Here is an 11740-nt window from a genome sequence, read left to right as displayed (position 1 = left end):
TCCGGATGACTCTAAGTCACAAACCGGATACATGTTTCTATTGAACGGTGGAGCTGTCAGTTGGTGCAGTTCTAAGCAAAGCGTCATGGCGGGATCTACGTGTGAAGCAGAGTACATAGCTCCTTCGGAAGCAGCAAATGAAGGAGTCTGGATGAAGGAGTTCATATCCTATCTAGTTGTCATACCTAGTGCATCAGGTCCAATGAAAATCTTTTGTGACAATACTGGTGCAATTGCCTTGGCAAAGCAATCCAGATTTCACAAGAGAACCAAGCACATCAAGAGACGATTCAATTCCATCTGCGATCAAGTCAAGGAGGGAGACATAGAGATTTGCAAGATTGTCGGAGTAAACGGCCACGGGTAGCCTAACCGACTACCCGTGGCGCTTCAGCGAAATTGTCAGGCCTTTGGGGCCTTCAAGCATTCCAAGCATTTGGGCCGCCTTCCCTAGCCGGCCACCTCTAAAAGCCGACTCCCGGGAGGCGACCCAGCCTCACCGAGTCCCCCCGCGGCGACTACGGGGTGGCCGACTCGGGGAAGCCGGCCGAGACTGCAACCACTCCTACATAACGGCAATGTGATGGGGTGTGGCCACAGTGCGGCCCACTACCCCCGAAGCCCGAGGCGGCGCGCGGCTCAAGGAGGCCGTACGGGACGGACGTTTCCCGTGCGACTCGGCACTGTAGCCATGCTAACCTCGACATCATCCACGACCCCCTCCTGTATGACCCAAGGACCGCGGGCCCCGTCAGCCAGAGAGAGGCATGAAGGCGGCCCGGCCTTCTCTTGTCGGCCGAGAGCATAGCCGGCCTCCTGAGGCCGGCTGATCCCCTCCTCGAAGTAGGAGCCCCATTAAGGAGATAAGGCGAGGTAAGGCTACGGTGATAGCCCCCGGGGCGGTCCACTGTAGCCACGCTTACCTCGACAAAGCCCTCGCCATCACAGGCGAGGCTACAGTGAACAGCCGCCGACAAGACCCTAGGCGGTGGGGCCGGCCTGTCGACCAAGTAGCCGGCAGCCGGCGGGACCCAGCGGCCGGCGGAGAAGCCGGCTAGCATAGACACTGACGGCTGGGACCAGATCCCAGTCGGATTACCATTGTATCCCAGGGGGGTAGGCCTATATAAACCCCCCGGAGCACCCATGCAAAGGGTTGGGACCAGAGAGCACAGTTGGCCTCTGAGCATAGAGTCGCCCTCGAAGCATAGCACACACACCATAGATAGAGAGAAGCAAGAGCTAGCCTTGTTCTTCTTCTCCTTTGATCTCAACAGCTCTAGGAGCGATTGTAGCTACCTTTTATCGATCTAGTGATCATGCGGAGACCCCGCAGAGCAGGACTAGGGGTGTTATCTCCTCGGAGAGCCCCGAACCTGGGTAAGATTCGCCGGCGTGCATGTCTACGCCTCATCCCGTTTCCAGGCACCGGCGACGTTTTATTGGCTCCCACTATGATAAGCCATCCCTTGGCATATGTCGCACCAACCACCCGACATTTGGCGCCCACCGTGGGGCCAGGTGCACCGTCGTCCGGAGAGCTATTCTGGACGGGAACTCTCTTCCTCCCCCGCGAGCGCAGCCAGCCTGCTGCGCCCGATGGCGTTTGCCTCGACGCACTGCAAGGCGCCGACGACGCCTGCGCAGCGAGCCGCCTCGCCGATCTGCTCGGCGAGACTCGCATCTCCAACGAGCCTGCGTCCGACGCAGGCACCGACTGCCCCGAGAGCCGCCTCGTCAGCCTCCTCGACCAACTTCACGTCTCCAGCGAGCCTGCTGCGGACATGGAGTCCGTCGGTTCCACCGACCCGATGCTCGTCGACTCCGAGTCCGCGTCGCTCGACGCCTACCCCTCCGATGTGGTGGTCTTTGACGACCCCCTCCCTCGAGCTGACAGCGGCAGCAGCGCTGTCACCGAAGTGCTGGTCATCAGCCACGCCTCCAACTCGGGCGAGAACGCCCGCGACACTCAGCAAGCGGCGATGCACGACCTCTCCGTCCCCATCCCGGCCGATGCCGACGCCGACACCCTGGAGGCACGCCGCCTCGCCCTCATTGCGGAGGGCAAGAAGATAGCCTCGATGAGAGGCCTCACCGAGGCCCACCAGCGCGAAGTCGACCGCGCCGCCTTCGGCACGCCGCCTCCTAGCGGCCCGAGCCGAGCCGGTTTCGTCCAGAAGCGCGGCGCAGCCGTTGCCAGTATGCTGGGCACAGATCGCCCCGTCTACGCCACCCCGCTCGAGAATCTGCGGGCCGCTCAGGCGGCTGCAGAAGAGCTCAATGGGCTGGGAGCCGATGAGCTCCCCTACATGACAAGACGGATCCAACGGCTGATCGATGCGGCTGCAGAACGGCACGAAGCCGGCGCCCGCGCCGATAGCCATCCTCCGCGCCGAGAACACGCCGCGACGTCCCGCACGCCGACTGCGAGCGGCGCGCGCCAGAAGAAAGACAAGGAGCCGGCGGCCAGCCGCAGCCGGACCCGCATCACCATCGAGCGCGACGCGGATGGCTGCCCTCGAGCGGTAGAACATCAAGGGAATCTACCTCCTCCCCCGCCTCGAAGAGAAAGGCACCTTACCCCGCCACCGGTCATGCATCCGACTCTTGGTGACCGGATCGGTCGCTGGGAAGGAGTCGGCGAGAACGACGCCCGCCACAGGATCGACCGCCTAGCTCGATCTTTGGCGTTAGAAGAAGAAGACGATGTCGGTCCGCCGTGCTTTGGCCCCCACATCCGCGACGAGCCCTTTCCCAAAGGGTTCTCGCTCCCCAGAGACACGCCCAAGTACAACGGCTCGGTGAAGCCGGAAGATTGGCTCATCGACTACTCCACGGCCGTCAGCATAGCCAACGGCAACCGGCGCGTCGCCGTGAAGTACGTCCCCCTCATGCTGCAAGGCACAGCGCGCACATGGCTCAACAGCCTCAAGCCCTACAGCATCAACAGTTGGCTAGACTTCACCGAAGTCTTTGTCCGCAACTTCACCAGCACCTACAAGCGGCCTCCCAAGCCTCGCCAGCTTTCCCTCTGCGTCCAAGGGCCCAACGAGTCGACTCGCGACTACCTCACACGATGGGCCGAGCTCCGCAACTCTTGCGAAGGGGTACATGAGGTCCAGGCCATCGAGTACTTCACCGCCGGGTGCCGAGAGGGCACCCTCCTCAAGCACCGACTCCTCTGCGACGAGCCGGCTACCCTCGATGAGTTGCTGATCATCGCCGACAAGTACGCCACCACCGACTCCTCGATGAAGACCGAGCTCCGAGTGGATGCCTCAGGAAAAGTGATTGCTCCGGCTCCCAAAACGCCGGCTGGCGACGCAAACCGGCGCCCCTACCAGAACGACCACAAGCGCAAGGGGCCTATGCCGACTTCCTCTAGCCGGCAGGTGGCCACGGTTGAAGAAGAACAGCCCGAAGAGCGGCCCGCTCCCAAGAAGAAGGGCGGCCGGCCGCCTTGGCAGCCGGCCTTCTCCTATGAGCAGGCACTCGATGCTCCCTGCAAGTTCCATAGCGGCGCGAAGCCATCCAACCATACAACCCGCAAGTGCCACTGGCTCACCCGCATCACCAAGGGCGAGGGAATGCAGCCGCCTCCTCCTCCTCCCGGCCCGCCGCCTCCAGCCCCCCAGCAGCCGGCGGCTCGGCCGGCAGTCGGCGCCATCCAGGACGAGTTCCCCGAAGCGCACGACGCCTATGTCGTCTTCACAAGTCAAACTGACGACAAGCGCAGCCGACGCCGGCAGCACCAAGAAGTGAACGCAGTCGCCTCTAGCTCCGCCGAGTTCATGCATTGGTCGGAAAAGCCCATTAGCTGGAGCCAGGCCGACCACCCAGAGGTGATGCCTTCGCCTGGCTCCTACGCTATGGTCTTGGACGTCACCCTTGCGACAGAGAGGCGGGCTGCCAGATTTTCCCGCGTCCTGATAGACGGCGGAAGCAGTATCAACATACTGTACCGTGATACCATGGACAAGCTGAACATCAAAGCGAAGCAGCTCATGCCGAGCCGCACCGTCTTCCATGGCATCGTACCCGGCCTATCATGCTCTCCGATCGGCAAGATCAAAATGGATGTTCTCTTCGGGGACAAAGATCATTTTCGCCGGGAAGCAATATGGTTCGAGGTAGTGGATTTAGAGAGCCCCTATCATGCACTGCTTGGCCGACCTGCTTTGGCCAAGTTCATGGCTGTGCCCCACTACGCCTACCTGAAGATGAAGATGCCGAGCTCAAATGGGATCCTCACCATAGCCGGCGACTACAAGAAGTCCATCGAGTGTGCCATGGCCAGCAGCCGGCTGGCCGAGTCCCTCGTGGTGGCAGAAGAGAAGAAGATGTTGGAACGGGTTGTGGCCATGGCCGGCAAGCAGCCGGCCTTGTCCCCCAACCCCAAGGACTGTGATGCGCAGGGCTCCTTCCAGCCTGCGAAGGAGACGAAGAAGATACCTCTGGACTCGGAGCACTCGGAGAGGTTCGCCGTGATCGGGGCGAACCTGGACAGTAAATAGGAAGGCGAGCTCGTCGACTTCCTCCGTGAGAATCGAGACATCTTTGCATGGTCCCCAAAGGACATGCCGGGTGTCCCGAAGGATTTCGCCGAGCACAAACTACACGTCCGAGCTGATGCGAAGCCGGTCAAGCAACCCCTCCGCCGACTATCAGAAGAGAAGCGAAGAATTGTGGGAGAAGAAATAGCCCGGCTCCTTGCCGCCGGCTTTATCATGGAAGTGTTTTTTCCAGAATGGCTGGCCAATCCAGTTCTGGTTTTGAAGAAGAATAACAGGTGGCGTATGTGTATAGACTACACAAGTCTGAACAAGGCCTGCCCAAAGGATCCGTTTGCTTTGCCACGGATTGACCAAGTAATAGACTCCACAGCCGGATGCGAGCTGTTAAGTTTTTTGGATGCATACTCAGGGTATCATCAGATCAAGTTGGACCCGGCCAACCGCCTGAAGACTGCCTTCATCACACCCTTTGGAGCTTTCTGCTACCTGACGATGACATTCAGCTTGAGAAATGCCGGTGCCACCTTTCAGCGTTGCATGCAGAAATGTCTCTTGAAACAACTCGGCAGAAATGCCCACGTCTACGTAGACGACATTGTGGTGAAGACAGAGAAGCGCGGTACCTTGCTGGAAGATCTGAAAGAGACATTTGCCAACTTGCGCCGATTCCAGATCAAGCTCAACCCCGAGAAGTGCGTGTTCGGAGTGCCAGCCGGCCAGCTGCTAGGCTTCCTGGTTTCAGAACGCGGCATTGAGTGCAACCCTGTCAAGATCAAAGCCATTGAGAGGATGGAGATTCCCACCAAGCTGCGAGATGTGCAGAAGTTCACCGGCTGCTTAGCCTCCCTAAACCGTTTCATCAGCCGACTAGGAGAGAAGGCCCTCCCTCTGTACCGACTCATGAAGAAGTCCACTCACTTTGAGTGGAATGATCAAGCCGACCAAGCCTTCCATGAGTTGAAGAAAATGTTGACCACTCCACCTGTCCTGGCTGCGCCGACTGAGAAGGAGCCCATGCTCCTCTACGTCGCCGCGACAAGCCGAGTCGTCAGCACTGTCGTCGTGGTCCAGCGCCCGGAGGAGGGCCGAGCCCAGCTAGTCCAGAGGCCGGTCTACTATCTCAGTGAAGTACTGTCCAGCTCAAAGCAAAACTACCCGCACTACCAGAAGATGTGCTATGGGGTGTACTTCGCCGCCAAGAAATTGAAGCCCTACTTCCAAGAGCACCCCATCACGGTCGTGTGCACTGCCCCGCTCGCCGAGATCATAGGCAGCCGGGATGCATCCGGCCGGGTGGCCAAATGGGCCATTGCCTTGGCGCCCTACACGATTTTCTATCAACCCTGCACCGCCATCAAGTCGCAAGCATTGGCCGACTTCCTCGTCGACTGGGCCGAGACCCAGTACTTACCGCCGGCTCCCGACTCTACTCATTGGCGGATGCACTTTGACGGGTCCAAGATGCGCACCGGCTTGGGAGCCGGCATCGTCCTCACCTCTCCCAAAGGCGACAAGCTCAAGTACACGCTACAGATCCACTTCGCCGCCTCCAACAACGTGGCCGAGTACGAGGCGCTCGTACACGGGCTCCGGCTAGCCAAAGAACTTGGCATACGCCGGATCCTGTGCTACGGCGACTCAGACTTGGTGGTCCAGCAATCATCTGGCGACTGGGACGCCAAGGACGCGAACATGGCGAGCTATCGTTTCCTCGTCCAACAGATAAGCGGATACTTCGAAGGGTGCGAGTTCCTTCACGTGCCAAGGGCCGACAACGACCAAGCAGATGCCCTAGCACGAGTCGGCTCCACCCGACAAGCCATACCGACTGGCGTCTCCCTCCAGCGCCTCCTCAAGCCGTCCATCAAGCCGTCTCCAGAGTCGGATTCCATCTTCGTGCCGCCTACGCCAGAAACGGCCGGATCCGGCCCAAGATATCCTGTAGGCGGCACGGGGACTTCGACGACTGGCCCAGGGACTGCTGTAGTCGCACCCGACCCGGGGACTTCAGAACCCGGCTCGGGGACCGCAGCAGTCAGCCCGGGGACTGCAACGACACAAGAAGCAGTGGCCGACCCCGATGCAACACCCAACCCACCCACCCGAGTCATGGTGGCCACATTAACAGCAGAAGAAGTCACAGCTCCCTCATGGGCCCAGCCCATCCTCAAGTTCCTAGTCGACAGAGAGCTGCCGGCTGATGAGATCACAGCAAGACTAGTGCAACGACGAGCCGCAGCATACACAATAATCAACAGGGAGCTGGTGAAGCGCAGCGTCACTGGAGTCTTCCAGCGTTGCGTCGAGCCAGAAAAAGGACTGGCAATCCTCAAAGACATCCACCAAGGCGAATGCGGCCATCACGCCGCCTCAAGATCCCCCGTGGCCAAGGCTTTCCGCCATGGTTTCTTCTGGCCGACTGCCTTGGAGGATGCCAAAGAAATAGTCAAGAGCTGCAAAGGATGTCAAGTCTTCAGTTCCAAACAACACCTGCCGGCTTCTGCCCTCAAGACCATTCCCCTCACCTGGCCTTTTGCCGTCTGGGGATTGGACATGGTGGGCCCTTTCAAGACAGCCCGCGGCGGCTTGACACATCTACTCGTTGCTGTGGACAAGTTCACAAAGTGGATTGAAGCCAAGCCAATTAAGAAGCTGAACGGGCCGACTGCCGTAACATTCATCACCGACATCACCACTCGGTACGGCAAGCCACACAGCATCATCACCGACAATGGCACGAACTTCGCCAAAGGAGCACTGGCCCGTTTCTGCGCGACGCAGGGCATCCGACTGGACCTAGCGTCCGTTGCCCACCCGCAGTCAAACGGCCAGGTCGAGCGAGCAAATGGACTCATCCTATCCGGCATCAAGCCCCGACTCGTCGTACCACTGGAGCGATCGGCCGGCTGCTGGCTCGAAGAGCTGCCGACTGTCCTCTGGAGTCTGCGCACTACACCCAACAAATCAACCGGCTTCACTCCATTCTTCCTTGTGTACGGTGCCGAGGCTGTCATCCCAACAGACATCGAGTTCGACTCGCCTCGGGTCACCATGTACACGGAGGAGGAAGCCAAAGAAGCAAGAGAAGACGACGTCGACCTCCTGGAAGAAGGCCGACTGTTAGCCCTCAGTCGGTCCGCCATCTACCAGCAAGGGCTGCGCCGCTACTACAACCGCAAGGTCAAGCCAAGATCCTTCCAAGAGGGCGACCTCGTGCTCCGGCTGATCCAGCGAACAGCCGGCCAGCACAAGCTCTCGGCCCCTTGGGAAGGCCCCTTCGTCGTCAGCAAAGCACTCGGCAACGACTCCTACTACTTGATCGATGCGCAAAAACCAAGGGCACGCAAGAGAGACGACTCCGGCAAGGAGTCGGAGCGACCATGGAACGCAAACCTCCTAAGACGATTTTTCAGCTGAAAAAGCAGTATGTATCACGCTCCCTTTTTGTATTAAGTGCAAAACCAACAGGCCCCCCGAACAGTACTCGGGGACTGCCTTTTATTTATCTATGAATGACGAGTGTCATATCCTTGAATGCATTATTACATTTCGAATTCTTGTCCGGCACCGGGTTCGACTAGTCGGCCCGGGGACTAGCCGCCTTGCGCTATATCGAAAGTTCTTCCTAAAAGTCAGAAAAGTAGTGCGCCGGCTCCCGAGTCCCCTCTTGTTGCAAGTCGCAGCTCAAAGAACTGACTGCCCGACTAGCAAGAGGCAAGACAGAAAGGACGCCTACACGAAAAATGACCAAGGAACAACGAACCTATATAGCAAAGAGACGGCCTCAAAACATGCCCGCCGGCTGCCAGAACAGCCGGCTGGCCGGCTTCCTAAAAAACCTAGCTTCAGTCCAGCAGAGCTAAAGTACTTGCCCCCTCCCCAATCGGCCAGGCACCCCCCCGGCTACAGATTGCAGAGCAACTGTTCGACTGGGGAGGCGGCAACCAAGGGAGGGCGGCAAAGAAAAAAGCAAAAGGACAAAAAGCGAAAGTATAAGGAAAGACCGATTGCATAAATCATATACATAAAGCCGCCCAGAGGCCGGCAACAGAGTTAGGTTTGAATACACCCAGCGGGTGGAATTGTGCAGACTTAATCAAAACATTGTTCAAAAGTAACAAGACAGGGAAACAAGGAAAAAGAAAAGGAACACTAAGGCACGACTTGGAGGCCGAGCTGATCGGTGAAGGCAGCTCGCCGGCTAAAGGAGTGGCCGCCTAGCTGGCCTCGGCTTGACCACCTCCAGCGGCAGGAGGCGTGGAGGTGCGCGGCGTAGTGCTGGAGGAGCGGTCAAGTTGGGGCTGGTCGGCCGCTCCACCAGCCGGCTCGGCGTCGTCACCTTCTTCCTCCTCCTCCTCGCCCTCGTCGCTGGAGTCGATCTCCTCCGCCGAGTCCTCGCCGTACGCCGGGTCCAGCCCGAACCAATCTTCCGGCTGGGCGACTCCATTGTCGTCCACCTCGGGGACGAAGACGTTGGTGTCGGTGTAGTCGGCGATCGCTGAAGCTCGCCGAATGATGGCCGGCCGTGCCGGCTCCAGCTCCGTGTCGGCTTGCTGCCGCCAGGTCGCCAGCTGGTCCAGGCTCAGGCCGGGATACCAGGCCTTGACGAACTCCAGCGCCCGCCTGGCGCCGGAGCGAGCCGTTGACGCCTTCCAAGCCTCGAAGCGGCCGACCGCAACCTCCAGCCAGTCGGCGGTCCGACTGGGGGTGCGAGGGACCGCTTGGCCGGGCCAGAGGGCGGCCAAGACCTGCGATCCCGCGCGCTGAAGCCGGCGGAGAAGCCGGTGAGCCGGCTGGATGCGAGCCTGGATCGCCAGGAGCTGTTCCTCCAGCGAACGGCCGGCGGTTGGCGAGATCTCGAAGCCGGCTTGCCTCTTCGCCTGGCGACGAGCCTCGATGGCCTGGTTGGCAGCGGTGGAATAGCCGGGGAAGTACTCTGCAAAGAAGAAATGGATAGAAAAACACCAAGATCAGAAAAACAAGCCAAAATGGCAGACGGCAGGAAGGACGAGGGGACAGATGACTTACCGTCAACTAGATCCTCAATCTGGCCGTAGCCAGAGATCAGAGTCTGCTTGACGTCCGCCCAGCCAGCCGCCTCAGTCTCGAACTCGGCCTGAAGAGCGGCTTCGCGGTCCTGCGCCGCCTTCAGCGCCGCCTTATGGCTCTCCTCCTGGTCGGCTAGCCTTTTGACCAGGCGGTCGCGCTCCTGCACCAAGGCGGCGAGCTCGGCGTCCTTGGCACGAAGAGCGGTCTGGGACTCCCCCAGCTGTGCCCTCAGACCAGCGTTGGCCGCTGCAAAGTCAGAAGAAGAAGAAGAACAACAACAATAAGAAATCGTCAAGGAAGATCCGAGCCGACTGCTCAGCAGTCGGCCCGAATCTCGGGGACTACACCCAGTGGGTGCGCTGACGCGCCCCCACATGAGATAAAGATCAAGTCACATACCTCGGCTCTCAGTGAGATCGGCGGTCTTCTGAGTCAGCTCCCGAGCCTGGGAGTTGAAGGCGGCCGCTCGGAGGTTGTGGTAGTCCTACAAGGCAGACAGAAGAACAAAGTAAGAACAAAAGCAACAAAACCTCCAGGAAGTTCCAAGCCGCCTGCTCAGCAGCCGACTCGGAACTCAGGGACTACACCCAGTGGGTGCGCTGATGCGCCCCCACAGGAGAAGTCAAGATCAAGAAAGGAAAAAGCAAAGTCAAGAAGAAACAAGATAGGAGCACTAACCCGGATGGCCGCCCGAGTCGCGAGGAACTCGTCGGTGAACTGCCTCAGCGCCGCGGCTTGGCTTTGGAGCCGGGTCCGGACGTCTTGCGCAGCAACATTCACCACGGCCGACCCTCCGCCGGGTGTCCACCCTGAGGTAGCGCTGGCCACCTCAGCGTCTTGGGCCGACGAGCTGGAGCCCACGGCCGGCTGCGGCTCCGACGCCGCCTTCTGCGGCTCCGCTGCGGCCTTCCCCGTCCGCCGACTCGGCGGAATTCGGATGGCTACCTCGACCCTCGCGGCCGGCTCGCCCCCCGCCGACTGCGCAGGCGGCGGTTCAGGCCGGCCACCTTGGCCCGCCCCAGTCGGCGGGGTCGGCTCCGGAGCTTTCGCCAAGATGACGACGTCGCCGCCGCTTCCTCCCAGCCCCGGCTGGGAGCCGCTGGCTCCCCCTGGCGAGGGATCCATGCCCCCAGGCGCCATGGCGCGCAGGGGGGTGACCATCAGAGCCTCCCCTGCCGCCGCTTCGGCCTCGGCCTCCGCCTGGGCCTTAGCCGCGGCCTCGGCTAGCGCCCTCGCCGCCTCCTCCTCCCGAGCTGCCTGGGCGGCGGCTGCCCTCTGTGCCTCCGCCTCCTGCGCTTTCCGCTCCTCCCGCGCCTCCCACGCGTTCCTTTCCGTCGCCTCCAGGAGGGCGGCGCGGGGATCTACGCGGCGGGTGGTGCTCCCAGAGCCCCCGGGCGATTCGACGACGGAGCCGGCAGCCGCCCGCTCGAGCGACAGCGGAGCTCTGACCATCAAAGAAGAAAACGAGGATTCAAAAACCACTGAAGGAAAGAAAGAAGGACGGAGCGCAGGAAGAGAAACTTACGCCGACACAGTCTGTGGCTGCTTCACCACTTTGCGGAAGCGGGCCGCCTTCGCGGCCGCCTCTTCCCGCCTGGTGGCCGCCGCTCCACCCCTGGGCTTTTTCGTCCAGCTCCCGAACATGCCCTGAGTAGCGCGGCGCTTCTGGCCTCTACCCCGAGCAGGCTGCGCGCTGGAGGAGCCCGCGCCGCGCCCGGCCGCCGGCTGGCGATGAGGGGCGGCTTCGGCCTCGTCCTCATCCGGCCAATCGTCGAAGGTCGCGGAGAGCCCAAAGCCGCCTGCTTCGTCGCCGGCTTGGCCTCCGGCCGGATCAGCGGCATCCTCCATATGGACTGCCCCCAGATCGGGGTCATCCTGGTCGTGTTCGGTCCGGTCGGGGGCGAAGCGGCGCTCCACGTCTGCCCCGCCGGCCGGCCGGAGCAGAGGACTCTGTCGAAAAAAGCAAGCCGACTGAGTTAGTGCCGGCCCAGAAGAACTCGGCGACCAAGCTGAAAGAGAGAAAGAGACAAGGAGAGCGTACCGCAGGCGGAGGATTGGCGCGGCTGTACGGCTCCTTGCCGAATCGCCAGTTGTCAGGAAGTTGGCAGTTGGCGAGGTAGTTCACCATGTCGGCGGTGTTGGGCGGCGGCATCTCCTTGGTGCACATCCGGCTCGGG

This window comes from Triticum aestivum, chromosome 7D (genome assembly GCF_018294505.1).
Source record: "Triticum aestivum cultivar Chinese Spring chromosome 7D, IWGSC CS RefSeq v2.1, whole genome shotgun sequence".
In the NCBI taxonomy this organism is placed as follows: Eukaryota; Viridiplantae; Streptophyta; class Magnoliopsida; order Poales; family Poaceae; genus Triticum; species Triticum aestivum.
Note: the sequence above shows the minus strand (reverse complement) of the source record.